The sequence below is a fragment of the Oryzias latipes genome, chromosome 22 (genome assembly GCF_053564925.1).
Source record: "Oryzias latipes strain Hd-rR chromosome 22, Olatipes_Hd-rR_3.1".
Lineage (NCBI taxonomy): Eukaryota > Metazoa > Chordata > Actinopteri > Beloniformes > Adrianichthyidae > Oryzias > Oryzias latipes.
In genome coordinates, this window is record NC_136258.1 from 24,282,077 (window position 1) to 24,299,405 (window position 17,329).

General features: G+C 38.2%; 1 long non-coding RNA gene across 3 annotated transcripts in view; it reads left to right on the forward strand.

Moving 5' to 3' along the window:
* The first annotated feature begins 2,945 nt into the window (after positions 1-2,945).
* The window catches only part of LOC144988970 (uncharacterized), a 77,661-nt gene continuing 63,277 nt past the window's right edge, over positions 2,946-17,329 (forward strand). The window contains exons 1-3 of one of the 3 annotated variants that reach the window (XR_013653077.1): positions 2,948-3,254; positions 3,560-3,673; positions 6,638-6,900. This is a non-coding gene — a long non-coding RNA (uncharacterized LOC144988970). Of the gene's footprint in view, positions 3,255-3,559; positions 3,674-4,814; positions 5,218-6,637; positions 6,901-17,329 lie in introns of those variants that run through there. The other 2 variants (XR_013653076.1, XR_013653078.1) reach the window with 2 other exon arrangements.

The window sequence follows — 17,329 nt, forward strand, 5'->3', positions numbered from 1 at the left end:
AACTTCCTGCCATAAAGCCTTCACACACATTGACATAATCTCCCACACATCTCTGACTAAATGTGATCCCACTTTGTTTCGGTTAGAAAACGGCCTCATTGTTGCAGGATTTGTACCTCCAGCACGTGTCTGTAATTACATGGATTTACAATCGGAGTAAACAGGAGAAAATTGTATTTTTCTTCCTCGTTTTATCTTGAATTAAGCTGTCCTCTCAGATTTGCATCAGCCCTAAATCTCAACACTCCGGCATGATTTTATGCGCGCACACAATAAAATCCAGACCGTGTTTTCCTAGCTTCATGGAAACATCTGTTTATGTGCCAGAGCGGCTCAGTTCTATTACTCAACTCCTGTTATCCATTAGCAGTGTTGGAAATAGCTCATCACAAAAGTAATCTATTACAGTAACATTGCTTTTTGTTCATCCTAAAGTGAGTAGGTTATTGATATTTCATTTTTAAGAAATATTTACTTCAGTAACTTGTACAATACTGCCCAAAAAGTATTTATTTAAAGACCCACTCCAATGAAAGTGGTGTTTTTAACATAAATCATTATGAATCAGGAGCAGATGACATACTGCCATCGGAATAATCTTGTAAATTTGACGTAGGGCAATCAATGGCAAGTCACAAGTCCCTTCTGCTCTGCTCCATTCTGATGCATCCACTTGCAGACGACTTGATGTGTCTTCATTTTCCTTGTCTGAGCTGGCATCTGGCACAAAGCCGAACGGCTTGATAGCTCAGATATTGCCTGTCATTTTTGTTGCACTGGTAATGTTAGGTTGGGGTTGGTGAGAAGCTGTAAGCCAGCGAGACAGAGGCATGATGGGAAATGGAGGAAGGCTTTCTCGGTGCCAACAGTCCCACCCACAGCTCAGAGGCAAATTTAATGAAATACTGCCGCTCTGCACTGTCCTGGAAAGTGTCACAGGTTTGTGGATTTTGGCTAAAAATGCCATAAAATATCACCGGGAACGCTTTTACAATAGATCAAACAATGATCTGACTGAGACTTTAAAGCATTGAGCGCATAAGTTGTTAACAAATCGAAAGGGGAAAAAGCCTTTTGTCAATTTGTAAACTTTGGATGGCCTTTATTTTAATTTATATGGAGGAGCCTGACTAAATCTGTGGGTTGCTCCTGACATTTTAAGATAGGTTCTTTCACTTAAACAAAAATCTACACTATCATCAGTAAGAAGCCAATAAAGGTGAATTATGTAACACTTTCCTCGAAAGGAATCACAATTTGCTGAACAAAAACAGTATAAAACCAATGTATAAAACATATTAAAGGTAAGAGAATCTAAATGTGTTTAATCTTGCCAATATGAAAAATCATGTTTAGCTGAAATTCAGCGTAGGTAGAACGTTCCAAGGTCTAGGAGCCATGGCTGGGAAGGTTTCCAAAAACGGACGTTGAACAATAAAACCCAACCTGATGAGCTAAGAGCTCCAAAAGGTTTGTGGGATCTGAAAGGTAAGGTATGGACCTGACCATGAAGAGCTTTGAAAGTCAGAGCTCAAATTTGAACAGCGTGGAGGTTGGAAAGCTCTGCTTGGCTTAAACATGTATTAAGGGTGATACAGTAAACCAGGCGTGATGTAATGAAGGTAGGAATTATACTTTCAAGTTCTGCCTTGGATACTAGAGACCTCAACTTGGAGATGTTCCTCAGCTTGAAAAGCAGTTTTTGGTTGAAAATTTAAATGGTTATTGAGATACATTGCTGAAACATGACACTGAAGTTCTGAAGGCTGGACTAGGCGGACGGGCCAGGAGAACCAAAGTGGTGTCTGATCAGGAAGATCTTTTTCAGAGCAGAAAATTGACATTAAAAAGGAGAAAAATAGGTCCAGAGTGTGAACTTTGACATTAGAGGCGCCTTCATCATGCTGAGTGACATGAAGAGTCAGTGATGGATAAGACGTCAACAGCTGTGCCACATGCGGTTTTGTCAATGAGGATTTCAAAATCACCCAAACTTTTTTTCAGTTTGTCAGTGGAGGGTAAAAAGTCAATAAAGTACATGAGAAAAATACCTGCAGGCCTTTATTTTTTAATTTTATTTGTTCGGGAAGTGGTAGATTAAACCATAATAAAATGACTTTTATTAAAGTAACTTAAAGGACATGCATGAGTCATGTAAATGTAAATTAAGGGATTTTTTTAAATAACAAACAATCCGTAACATGTTACAGTTTGGAAGTACCTTCCATTTGTTTATTTATTAATTATTTTATTGAATCACATGAGGATATTACAAACAATCAAGGCGGATCCCTTTTCAGTATCACTGTCAACTTCAACATCACTATTTGACGTTTAACATAATTCAAAAACCCATTTATATGGGGGTTCACCTTTAGGAATTTGTCATCGTGGATAAAAAAAATCTTATACAAAATCAACATGTTAATTATAAAGTCTAAATATTAATCTCTTAGGTACATTTTCATTTTGATAGCATTCCAATTTACTTGGTCTATTGTAATATTTTCACCTGTCATCCAATTATGAAAAGACGGCCAGAATTGCTTAGCATGCACCTTGCGCGACACTGTCCGTGTCCATCAAAAGGTCACATTTATAGCTTATTTTCAAGGAATACTGTCTGCGGGATGCACATGCAGCAGTCCCGCTTGTGTCATCACACTCACAGTGACCCTTCAACTCTGCAAACCATCTGTGTGAAGACTATAAATTATTCTATGAACATCTTGTTCTTGGATATTTTATTTATGGGAAATTTAACACATAGATAATTAATGTAGATCTTTCACTCATAATCATGGCTAAATATTACTTACACCAGTGTAGGTTTGCTAAAAATAAAAAAATAAAATCTTATTTGTTTTTCACAAAGAGGTGATACTGTATGTAAAAACTATTGAATCCTGTTTAAAAAAAAAACTTTTTCAAACATTAGAAATTTTCTTTTTTGATGTATTATTATTATTGTTATTATTATTATTCGTCTTTGAACTTCCTGGCAAGTTCAATTATCTGTTTTTGTTTTACTCAAACGGATTTGAAAGAGGTACGAAGTGTCATGTTTTGTATGACGTTCTTTACTTACATTTGTCAATAAAGTTTATTTAAAAAAGACTGCTTGAATGACCCAGTTTTGAAATCTCGCGATAATAACAAATATTCCAAAAAAACTATTGGAAGTTCGGTACCTTGATGACATTTATTCAGATTAACCTGTTAATCGCGCGACTGTATCTGTTCTTTTGCAGCAGGTAAGTGAATAATTTTATGATTATTTTACTGAATGTTTTAAATTGTTGACAAAATCGAGTTAATAGTGTCAAATAAATGTGTTGGAACTAACCATTAACACCTATGGGTGAACTGCTATCATAACAACATATTTGTTTGGATGTCAAGAAAACCCTTTTGTGAAATATTGGAATTTTCTTTTCCAAAAATATTTGTTTGTTAGGCTAATAAACATATTGAATAAAAAGAAAAGAGTCTCTTTTTGTGTCTGAGTAAAGAGGAGAGCTGTGACCGGAGGAGTTTTGCATCCTGTGTTTCCCTGCAGAGCAGCTGCTGTCCTCTGATCCAGGAAGCTTGAATCTAATGGAAGCTCCACATTCTCCAGGCGGGCTTAACACAGCACCAAACTGTGACTATGCAGCTATGCAGCTACTAACAGGTAAATCCACAGCCGGCTCATGAAGAAAGTGTCATATTGCCCTGATTAATCTGAGGGTCATTAAAAAAAAGCTGTAATTAACACAGGAGGGACAATTAATAGGGAGGTGATGTTTTCCATCCAGACAGTGGGGGCTGTGTTGTTCTTGCTGTGAAAGTTATTAATGTGTAAAATTATCTTTTGATTAAAATGTTTCCATATTCTAAAGAGCTCATATATTTGATTAAGCTTTAAAACACTTTTACTCTAATTTTTTGCTTAATTTTTAACAAACTAATGAAAAAACCTGAATCAAAAAACAAACAAAAAAATGTAGCTCATGATTTCTGTTAATGTTTCTACAAATGGAAACGGTGCATCTATATGTTTTAACGGGAAACTCTGCCTGCACTTCTCAGCGAGACACAACAACCTTACAACAAATCCATATAGCCTCAACTATTGATAACAAAACACATATTTGTATATTTTTTATGCTGGCACTCATAAATTTAGCTTAAAACAGTTTACACAAGTGGTCCCCAACCTTTTTCAGGCAACAGACCTGAATTTTGCATCAGATTTATTTATTTATTTATTCATATTTTTAGTCTCCAATTTCTCTAAACTTTTGAGTGTAATGTTTATCTTCATCCTCGGTAAAATATTTGCAGCTGGTTTAAACTTTATTTGTTTTCTGTGTTTACTCATTAAAATGTGATACAGATTTTCCCCTAAACCCATAACTGTTAAAATGGGAGCTAAAATAAATCGGCGATAGGTTCGACTAAAAGCAAAGTCCTTCAAATTTAGGTTTTTTTTGAAAATGTAATGGTAAAAGTGAATCAACTGTTTTAGCCACTTATTAGCAGCATCCTCTTAACATTAGACAGCCGGGTGCTGAATATTACATCAGTGGTGCTCATTACGTTGATCGCGATCGACCCGTTGATCTTCGAGAACATGAAGGTAGATCGCAGGCCAGCAAAGATAAATAACAAAAAAAATGTACTTCTAAAAGATCCACCGGCCAATCAAAATCCTCACCGAGAAGTACGGGACTTGATTGACATGCAGAACAGCCAATCGGACATCCTCTGAAACATACGTCACTGCACATACGTGTTTAAATTCTCTGAGCCCAACTTCTGTCTGTCATCAGAAAGTCTCTTTCTGCCCCGCGGCACGTCAAGTCCCCGGCAGAAGACCACGCCGGACAACCGGAGTGTTTATTGAGGCCGCCCCGCGTGTTTCCTCCTGCTATCGCCTCTGGAGTTCTCCCCCGATAAATACGAGTTCATTAAGGAAGTTGTTTTTTTTTCTGTGGCAGCACCTTTGAAATGCCATGCTCCCCCCATTGCAGGGTTTACAACAGAGCATGACATACGATAGTCGCTGCTCCCTGTCTTTGTAATAAAACGCCTAATACAAAAGTATTTTTGTCTACCGTAGATACTGTGTAGTTTTTAATCATCAGTACATAAACAACAATGTACAAATAAACATGTAACTAATAAACAAACATTCAACAACAAACATTTACTAATAATATATATATATATATACACATATATATATATATATATATATATATATATATATATATATATATATATATATATATATATATATATATATATATATATATATACACACACACACACACACACAGGTAGATCTTCAAGACATTGTCAACTCAAAAGTAGCACACATGCCAAAAAAGTGTGAGCACCCCTGTTATACATTATTATTTTGGTGTGCAATTTTCTTGGAAATCGAAGACTCTTCGTCTGTTTTTCTCACTGGCTCTTTTTTTTACAAAAAAAACTCTAACTTTGCTAGCTTGGAAGTTTCAATTTAGCGGTCGGCACAGCCGCTTTAACAACGTAGCGGATGTATTTTTGACACATGACTTGATGTGCGTCAGGAATGAGTCGGATGTGGTGAGGAGAATGTAATTGTTTTTCTAAAATGAAACTTTTATAAATAAAACAGAAAAATGTTGGTTTCTCTGCGGCACGGTGCCAACTGTCCACTGGACTGGTAACAGTTGACGGTTTGGAATCACTGATTGACATTACACATTTTTAAATCAGTTTTTTTTTCCTTTTTTACCTGAATATTAGATTTCAATTTGTTACTTTTTACCAGATGCATTTAATTGTTTTGTATTGTACACATTTAATTAAACCTTTACTTTGAGGATAAAAAGTTTGCAATAACTCAAATTATTTCTCTGACTATCACATTAATAAGTGAGCAGTACAGGTGTTTTTCCCTCTCCTCTTGTTTGCTGGAGGTACAGTGAGTCTGGGTTTTGTTCACCGTGGAGACGGAGGCCACAGAGAGCCGAGTACATGTCTGCTCTTATCACAGTCTGCATCTCTGTCTGTCTCTCATTTTGCTCTTATCTGCCAATCCAGCCTTTCTTTTCCTCTCTTCTCCTCTCACCCCTTTTAATGTTTTCCACTTCTACGTTGCATGACTCAGTCTAATGGAAAGGAGGGAGCATAAAAAAAATACCCTCCTTCAAATATGCATGCACCGCGCGTGCTTCTTCATTTTAATGCCAAGGCTGATTAAGCGGCACTGCTTTGCCTAAAAGAGTGGCAAAGAGTGCATGTAAACTGGTCTTCAGAGACCAAGGTTGACTGATTTCAAAATAAGAACACCACGGCAAGTGTGGGAAATTGAAGGGGTGAGTCAAGTGTGTTCTCATGTCTGTACTGACAATTCAAGCTTAATCACATTTAAAACAGCTCATCTGGAAGTAAAAGTACAAATATTGCATGACAAAAGTGTGTTGTTTTTTTAGCACTCTACGCTGTTATCTGTATGATTCTATGTTCGCATGAATAAATTATTTTCAGCCTGATGGAATTCCCTCTGTAGCTTTATCTGACTTTGCAATAACTTTGCCTATTAATTATAAAACCTGCAGATGTAAAGCAAATTAAAAAAAGGTAAAGTTGCGCTTGTTTTTAGTCTGGTTTGAAGAAATATGCATCCAACGAGTTGAGCAGCATCAGGAGTGTCGTCGAGGTCGCAGGAAACCGTCCAAGAAGCGGAGAAGACGCGACTGGATGAAGTGTGGCGTTCTGGACGTCTGCCGGAGGTTTCTAGTTTCTTGTGGATCACAAAAGACACTGAAAATTCATGGAAATAATTTTTATTGCTGTCATGCAATGACTTTTTTGATGCAAATAATTAATTGTGACCCCTAATTAACTAATCTATTGAATCTATTAAAAAAAATAATAATAATAATTGCTGTGAATAGTCTCATTTTGAGGTATTTTCATTTTAATTTGTAACATTATGTCTTCGTAAAAGATCAAAATACAACCAAAGAAGAGTGCAGTATGAAGTTTTTTTTATAACAGACTTCCAACCTTTACTTTTACACCACCATGGGGGATTTTTTCAATCTCAAACAATTAAGAAACAAATCCAAAAAATATTCACCACAAACTTCCTACTTATACCATAATCCATATGTTGACATACCTTATTCCACAGTTTATCACAACAACAAGAAAATACGAGTGATTTTATAGTTTCCTCCAACTTGTTTGTTCAATTTATTAATTTTGAAGACTGGGATGGAGCAGAAAGAGAGAAGAGAATAAAAGGAGATGAGACACAGGAGAGGATTTTTTTCTTTGTTGTGACTGGAAAAACAGGAGGTTTTGTCCAGAGGTGAACTTTTCATCTAAAATGATCCTTTGAAGAGCTCATAATGTTTAGAATACATGCCACTTTTATCAGATGCTGCAGCGGGGTGGGTTTTTGTAGCGGTTACCATGACAACGTAACACACAGCGAATAAATATCAAATCAAATAGTCTGCTTTTTGTGAAAAACGATTCAAAAATAACAGAATGAAAGTACCAATAATTGATTTAATATTTCTATCTTTTTTAAGCGACCATGGTATAAGCGGGAAAATGTCCTTTGAGGTGTGCACGATCAGAAATGAACCGACTTTGCGGAAGTAACAAAGTCCGACGCGAGCAGGTCTCCATGTCATCCAATAAGTTATGATAACAGACACCGTGTCGGTGATGATCCTTTACAAAATAGACAAGCTAATAGTTCTAGATAAAAATGAGATCACCACAATTGCAAAAAAGGACACGCTGATTTGTCTGTAATTAATTAATTTGACGCTCATAATAATTCTTACTTTTTAGGAAAACACCAGATCTCTGATGAAGCTAACCTAATAAAAAAAACAAATGTTAGCAACATTAAGCATTATCATAGAATGGACAGATTGAAAGTTTGGATTTGCTGAAGATAAACCAAGCTAAAATGCAGCAGCAGCGCGTTTGCAAAAATGAAGGAAAACCTTTACACCGTACACCGTACACACCGGGACGAATTTCGCGCGCGATTTTCGCCGACGTTTAACGCCTCGTGACTAAACAAAGGGCACCAATGAGAGTGTGCACACCGACGCAAAAAAACACCACGCGTCAAAGCGTCAAAAAGAAAAAAACGCCTCGGGTTCGTTTTTTTTTTGTCTACGCCTCGCGTCGAAATCTATTCGACCAATGAGAACGGCGCTTTTGCACACGTGTCTGGAGCCTCTGAAGTTACAGTAAAACACAACTTGGGGGCGCTCAAACACAAAACTGCCTTGCTGAGCACACATACCAGCGAAGAAGATAGACGCCGAGTTGCATCTACACAGCCGCGAAGAAATAATGACGGACATTCTAAAATATCCCCGAACCAAGCACCAGTTGGAGCTAATGGTGCTTGAAATATTCATGTTTTCTTTGTATTATTCTGACAAGCGCGTAAATACTTGCTCTCTTTTTCTGAGTGAAAAGCGACTTTAAGAAGCGTAAAGTTGCGCAGCGCCACCTTGTGTACAGGAGTATTTGTGTTTTACATTAAGCACCATCTAATGTCAGGGAATGTAATTGCACGTTCGCTCGGCTCATCGTCAGCGAAAATCGCCTGGGTGTGAACACAAAAAACGTGGCGAAAAACGCTGGCGAATAACGCCTGGCGAATATTCGTCCCGGTGTGTACGGGCCTTTAGGAAGCTAAAAGCTGTTGTTGTTTAAAGCCCTTTAATAATTTCCCGTCAGCCAGTGTCAGCACTTCTATTAGTTCTGACAGTCTGCTGCTACGGACCATAGAGGTATTTGTTAACACGATGCTGGACAGAAATCAGAAGCAGCTGCTGCTATTCCCCATTAATCTTGACTGGATAGAAAAGCCATTTTAAATCATTTGATGTCGATCATTCTGTAGCAAAGAAGACTGTTTACTAGTGGGAAACCATTCTGCCAGCTGCCAGTCTTCCTACAATTTTCAACTGTCAACTTTCAAGCAACCTAAGGTCAAACATCACCTTTATCTGAGAAGCTGCAACTCAGGACTTCTGAGACTGGAATATTAATGGGCCTATATCGTGCTTTTCTTAAGCCTTTCAGAGTAAACTATATCCATATATATGATAATATTTAATGTTTGGGACACTAAAGAACAAACTTTTTAATGAAGTAGGAGTTATTTTCGCAGCTCATTTGCCCACCCCCGAAGTAAGACGACTCGATCTCTAAGGCTTCCCCTTTCACTCCATGTGGGTGCCGCCCATTTCATAACGTTAACATGGCAGCGTGTCTGTGCTTCGCCCACGAAAACAAACATCATCTGAACTTTTGTAAAGATGTATATTGTGCATATAAAATGAAAACATTTTGCCAAACACCACTAGCTCTGTGGAGGAAGTGTGTGTGTGTGTGTGTTAGCCTTGGGCGGAGCTAGCAGGGCACATTCTTCCTGGAAGGGGCTGTTCTTTCATATGTATGAATGTGAGAACCGGGTCGTTTTCGTGGATTGGGAGGGTCTGGTGCTCAGAGCGCAGGTTTTTAGAGGAATAGAGAAAAGCGGGAATGGATCCAAATACTGCTTTAAGTTTTAAGTATAGTAAGGAATTAACATCATAAAATTTTGAAAGCTCAAAATTTTGACTTTGCATGATATAAAACATTTGCGTTGATGAGGGCTAAAAACAATTGCCTTTTTGGTTGGAGGGGAGATTTTAATATATTTTTTTACAAGTGGTAATATTTTGAAAATAAAAAATGATAAAGTCAGAAATATAATACAGTTAAAATGTGGACAGATTTCCTTTTTTTAAATGTTATTAAAGCATGGGGGAATTTTCAAAGCTTTTGAGGTAGCAACATGATCTGGACACTTTGGAAGTTATTGAATCAACTCTTCAGTGTTTTGGGTTCAGACTGGGAGCTGACTGTCTTCTAGCTTGTGGCTCCACTAAATTTGGGTGGTGAATGTCTGCAAAAGCTCCATCGGTTTGTCATAATGCAGAAACAACTTGAACACATTCTAAAAAACAAACAAACACACACATGGATCACAGAAACAATAACATCCAGACTCACATCTGGCCGTCCTGCATAAAGTAGAAACACACTTACCCCCCCACCGCTCCGCTGCAACAGCCTTTGGGGCAACTTTTCATTAACGTTTGGGTATTTCTTCAAACCCATTAAAATAGGCCTCTCCTAATCTAAATCCAATAATTTGTGTAGTTCCCCTCCCTGCACCGGCATCAGGCTTTGCTCTGTCTAACCCAACGCTAAATGAAAGATTCATTATCTGTTGTTTGGACAGGGATTATGCTGATCGGGGCAGCTTAAGGCAGAAGACATAAAGACTCTTCATCAAATTCCTCAGCTGTCGCAGCAACGTTCCATTTAATTCGAAGCAGTTGGATGCTCTTGAAAGCACACATATTCAGAAAGCACCTTTTGCGTCTTTGCTTCAGCCTGACACACCTTCATCTTCCTCATCCCTCTTGGTTTCCTCATCATTTGTTGCTCTGAAATGTTTTCATTATGAGAAAGACCAAAAAAGCTTATTTTTTGTTAAGCTTTATAGATTTAGGAATTATGACCTGAGTACTATAAGAGGTTGCAAAATGCAAAATTTACGTTTCACTTTTAAAAACTTTCCTAAAAAGTCAAGCCCCTAAGCATGAAAAGGCTTTCAGCAAAACCTACCACAGTTTCCTGCCATCATAGTGGGGGAAAAAACTTGTTTGTTCAATTCACAGTCACAAAATGTTGCACACGTCTTTTTAACACACAGAAGAGCGCCACCTGCTGTCAGTGTGAGACAGTTTTTAGAAAAATAGCTAAAATTGGTTTTGTATTTCCACCCAGAATCTGTAAAATGTATTAAGTTACCATGGTGCAATCACTTTAAAAGTAGTTGCCAATTAAAATCAAATGGTCACTTTGGCACTATTGTTATGTACAGTACAATTGAAAGGGGTTTTATCTGGGTTTATTTTTTCCACAGAATAGATGTAGTCATTTGACCAAACTTTACAGCTGAGAGTAGAGTGTAGCTGAGAGAATCCATCCATCCATCCATCCATCCATCCATCCATCCATCCATCCATCCATCCATCCATCCATCCATCCATCCATCCATCCATCCATCCATCCATCCATCCATCCATCCATCCATCCATCCATCCATCCATCCATCCATCCATCCATCCCAGCGTGTCCTGGGTCTTCCCCGGGGCCTCCATCCAGAAACCTTTTTTTTTCCCAAAATAAAAAATATTTTAAAATAAAAGATTGTCGAAACTTAAAAGGACGTTTATTTATTTTTTAAAATTATTTCTTCTGTGGCCGGTGCCAATTGATCCACGGACCAGTACAGCCCCCCCCTTACCACGAAAAACTGTGACAAAATAAGCCAAAAACATTCAGCTTTAATACCATGTCAAAATGTTAAACCTTTCTGCTGCTAGAGACTAGAAACCGTTGGAGAACACGGCTTTCAACAACCCCAAAGCGGTGTTTTGATCCATTTACACATCCCTGAGAATTCCTCTAAAACCCTATGCTGCCAGCTCCGCCCCCAGGCTAACACTCACACACACTTTCTCCACGGAGCTAGCGGTTATTGGCCTTATGCTTTTCTTTTAGATGCATGCACATCCATCTTTACAAAAGTTTGGATGTTGTTTGTTTTCTTGGGAGAAACGCTGTCCAAGGTCGACTCTAGGTTGACGTCATGATATGGGCGGGACCCCATATCACGACGGCCCATTAAAAGCCACTGTGAAGGCCTATTTCAAATTCAATATAAAATTACAATTTGAGAAATAATATTGAAAAGGAACATAAACTGTATTTTAAATTGTCAAGGAGTTTTTGGTACCATATTTCAGATGAAAATGCATTTTGTAAATAACAATTTAATACTAAAATATGACATTTCAGTTTATTGTTTGCTTTAAATTTGTTTGTTTTTTAAGGAATAAAGTTCAGTTTTTTGTTGGAGAGGCTGAGCCTGGGAGGTAAACTGCACTGCAAAGACGGAGCAAAAAGGTGTCTTTAAAGGTGTCAAATTAAAAACTCTTAATCTGCCTATCCGTCTGTCCATGTCACCTTTTCCCTCAGATCTTCCAGGTTTCCAGTTTATTTTCATTTCGTGGTCTTCATAAAAAATGGTGTTTGTTGTCTGCTTCACAGAAATATTTCTTTGCAGTATTCATTCATTTTACAGCTTTCTGTCAGCTGTTCTGACATGAAGGAGAGAAAGCTCAGGAATGTTTTCAAAGTCATCTTTTTGCATAAACTATCATCAGTCTGAACCTTTTTAGAGTTATTTAAGAAAATTCGAAGCACAGTCAAAAGAAGAATTCAACTCTGTGGTTCATGTAGATGCCCTTTTAAAATCCAACCACGCTGGAAGAAAATGTTATTTCTGAGCTAAAATGAATCAAAATCCCAATGTCTTAAGGCCATGTGACACAGCCACTACGTACATTTTGCCTGTTTTCCATTTATGAAATTACAGTCTTTTGTGATACGTGTGTGATATTTTTAATTCATTGGTATTTGTTTCAGAGATGTCCGTCGAGGGTTTCCGCCGGCGGGTTTTTACGTGAATTTTGTTTTGAACTGTTGGTCAGTTGAAAATTATTACGTTTACGCGTATTTTACGTAGTTTATATGCAATTAATACATAAGTTTCACGAGATTGCGCATGATTATTGCATACGCGTATTGGGGCTTTCCCTGACCGTATGTTTAACAGACTGTTCATACATGTACCACCGATGTATAACTTGTATCGCGTATAAGGCGCACATTTTACGTAAAAATTACGTAATTGCCACATAAATCACTAATGCATATAAACAGCACAATAATCACACACAGTTCATGTTCTACATTAGCTGTGTTTACATGGACAAAAGTAATCAGAAAGAACACCTGATTGGAAAAGAAATATGTCATGTAAACACGCCGTTTGGAATAGTCTGCCCCAATCAGACTCGTTCGGATCAAAATTTCTTTCCGATCGAGTTAGGTGGGTTTTGCCGATTGTTGATCCAATCGTTGTTCATGTAAACGTTCATTCCGATCATGTGTCACTACTGCTCTGGTTTAACATCATTCATAGACGGTGTTTCGCTCCAGAGAAAGCTTTAGAGCTCAAACAGGACCGACCGGCTGCTCTGCGGACGCCCAGTGCGAAGCGCAGCTCCGCCCTCGCCCCCCTGGCTCTTCGCCTCTCCCCTCTCTTACACCCCTCAAGAGGGGGATGTGGGGGGAAGCGCTTCGTGTCCCGTGACGTCTGGACCCTGCGCAGTCCGGGCTCGGGTGCCGGTGGACCGAGCTAACTGTGTCTCTGAGCAGAGCAGTCGGGTTTATAACTTGTGTTTGAGGGGAAGGGAGGGTGCTTTGTTACGTGTGCGTTTTGTTAAGTGTGGGAGACTTCGGACTGCGATAGGTCCCGCCGCTCTGGGTTAGCGACTGCCGGACTCAGGAGAACTGTGTGTCCGAGCAGAGCCCGGGCCGCCAGCCCACACAGAGGCTTTGGGGCGGTGTTTGAGCTTTTCAAAGCAGAAATGCCGCTCAGTCCTTAGAAACCGTTCATACAATCACATGGATTTGTTTTTCCAGTCGTGTCCCGACAAAATAAAGGCTGATGTTATTCCCACATATTTACGTGCAGCCAAGATGCAGATTGCAGCAATACCCGTATGGATTTAATGTTCATCAAAGACTAATGTTGATTTAGCACGTTAGCCTCTCCTAGCCCTTCTTCCAGCTCCGTTCTTCCACAATAAAAGCACTGACCACACGGATTAAAATTGAAATGATGAGCGAACAGGCGCTTCATAATATTCATAACAGTAATAAAAGCACATTTGGAAGATCGTCTCATATATTACCGAGCTGCTGCATAAATGTATATGGCAACTCCATTTGTTTACAACGGGACTCATTTCCTCTTCCGGTATTTTCAACACTACTGCGCCTAAATGATTTATTCTGACCGACAGTGTGACCCATGTGAAGGTTCATTCTAATAGGAAAAAGTTTTTCTGATCCCATGTACACGGTTGGATTTTAATCCGAACATTGATCCGATCAAGATATTTTGAGCATGTAACCGCGGCTATTGATTTACGTGTTCTTTGCGTGGTTTATTCGTACTTCTTCCATATTTTATTATGCTTCACATGTTGATGATTTCACATGAAGACCTCAACTTTTCTCACATTTCCCACATATGACCAATTTTCGTCTGTGCAATATGCGCAAAATGTACACAGTGACCTCTACATAATCAGTTTGTCCTGTTTGTGTATTTAAATTTTAATTACAAGACAATAATATAATCTTGAAGTTGTGTCATGGCATCAGGACTTCTAATCTTCTCTTCTATTGACATGGCAATTAGGACTAGATCCTAACATCACCCTGCAGTTTTTATAAAAACATGTAATCTTTAACGGTTTATTTGATAAACATGTGAGTGGATTTCCTTCAGTTCTCATTCATTTTAATTTCCAGACAACAGTCTTGTCGTAGAAACCTGATGAGCTCTCAAGCGCAATATCCAAATCTTTAAAACAAGTCTATAAAATATGACCTGTTCAAGGAGGAAAATCAATATTACATGTTTGTCTGCAGGAAAGCTGCAGACACATTTGCTGTGCTGACTTTTCCAATTTCTATATCCAAGATTACCATCGCTTTCGAGTATGCAGCTCATTTTGAAAAACAGAATTTCATTCAGCCGCTGCTGTAGCTGTATACCCCGAGGCTTGAGAAGAGAGGGGGAAGAGTGCATTAATAAAATGAGTGAAAGACAGTGTTATTTAAATCACCTCAGCAGCATAACCAAAGGCCTAACCTGGGTTCTCTGCAGCTTCCCAAACATGTTTCCACACCTCCACTATTGAACTTAATCAAAGATAAGTCCAGACGGATGCTCACTGACAAACCGAGTCGCAAAATGTTTCCAGAGCTAGTGTTGATTCATTGATATGCAAAGCAATTATATCCAGCCTCCTATACCATGTTCATTAAAAGATTTGTTCTAAATAGTCTATTACCAAAGCTGGTAAATTGAGCCATAGCCCCGTGAGGCCTCACCACTCTCGTTTATTTCCACTCAAGTAAAGAGAAGAACTGGAACAATACAAATAAAGTAAATTGAACTATGTAATTATGCATGCTTTCATTTTGGTAAATCTTCTAGCAATCAGCATTTTTCTGCAGCAAATGAAACCCAATCCACGACACTACCACAACCATATTTGTAGTTACAGTGGTCCCTCATTAATTGCGTTGTAAAGATAAACTGCGATAGGTGAAACTCATCTTAAACCTTTGGTTACATGCGTCCGTACACGTCAATCCCTGTGCAAATGATTGACCTGTACAGCTGCTGCAGGTTTTTGGGTTCTCTGGGCCCATGGAAGGTCATAGAGAGGCTGCATTTTAAGGGGAGTGCTGGTGTGTCTGGAGTTCCCTTGAGTTTGCATGAAACTGGAACGTGTGATTGGAAAGGGTAATGTGACAGTATCTACCTGTAAAGGCAGTTTTGACAAAGGCTTTATTCTTTTATAGTAATTATAGATGTCTTAAGGCAGTAAAACCCCTTACGAAACAGTTCACACACTTCTCAGACAGACAGAACTTTAATTGAACTCACGATGGAGAAATTGCTTTGTTATCATTGCTCAGTAAATAGCAGATAATAGCATAATAAATGACACAAAGATACAATAAATAATAACAATAATAATAGCACTAAACTACAAGAAATGACAATTAAGTGTCCAGTGTCTGTAAGGTGTTGTAGAGTCTGAATCTAGACTTTTGCAATCTCTGAAGAACCCCAGCCTCTCCTCAGTCTCCCCTGCGATCAGTTCTTTGGCGGCATTTCGTTGTTGCCAAGCGACAACAGCTGATGTTGTAAACAACACACCCGCAGACTGCTTCCAGCCAAAAAGCTTGCTGACCAAAGGGTCATCAACAAGAGAACGATGAAACAAAACTAAAAAATAAGTAATCTGAAATGGAGCTATGGTAACTGGCAGACTACCATGGCGCTGGTTAAAAATAAATGAATAAATAAAAACTCAAAGTTCAAACCTTCATAGGTGAAAGAAGTTCAGTTTATAGAGCACAAACAAAGATGTGCTTGTGATCAAAGATTTATCCAAATTTGTCGAATTCTAAATTGTACAAAGAACACAGGACGGAGGAGATTGATGGACAGCAGTTTACAGCCGATCAGGATGCAGAACACAATGTGCTGTAAAAAAAAAAAACGTAAAACATACAAGATTATATTTAAAAAATCTTTGAAACAGAGCAACCTCAAAAAGTGAACCGTGATACAGTGATTTTTTTAACAGCGTATTATGGTCTTGATCAATCCATCAGTCTTATCTTTTATACATTCTATATAGCAAATACATTTAAGACCTGAATGGGTTCCAATGGCTGGCTGCTAAAGAAATGACTTCAGCTCCTCTGTAACCTTGCTCTTGAATCAGATTTTTATTTGGTTTGCAACTAGAAAACCCATTATGCTCTTCTTAGCCCTGTTCGCTTGTGTTAGTATTAGACATATTTGATGAGCACAGGCACACAAAGTGAATGGTGAACTTAGATTACTGTTTGTGCATTCACCAGGAAAACTGGAAAATGAATCCTCTCCTGAAAGGACTCCTCATGTAAATGTGTGTGCTTGGCGCCAGGCTTCAGGAGCCACCTGTTCTTGCAGAACTATCAAGTCAGGCCTCTTTACAGTATCTCCAATCCAATTAATTTTAATATTTAAACAGATACGCATAGACTTATGAACCCACTAATGCAAGATTAGAGCAAACGTAATTAAATATTCATGGCCATAAATAAACATTCTAATTTAGCGAGCCTCTACGGTAAGCCGTAAATCAAGAGAAAAAATGGAGGCAGAAGGAAATTTATGCTATGCTGAGAAAAGTGAAGGCTGGGGGGTGGGATGGGGTCAAAATTGCGAGGTGAGATCAAGGACAGAGGATTCGAGAGGAAAAACCATGTGAAGATGCATTTGAGGAAGCTCTAAACACACACACCCACACACACACATATATATATATATATATATATATATATATATATATATATATATATATATATATATATATATATATATATACACACACACACACATTTTAGGATGTATCATGTCAGTAAACGTCTTGTGAAAAAATGTAAAAAGTCATATTTTATGGGCAGTGTTGTAGTTAGAAAAATTTGCAAACAAGAATTAGGTTTTACTTAACACGCCTTAGTGACATTTGCAATAAAGCATTAA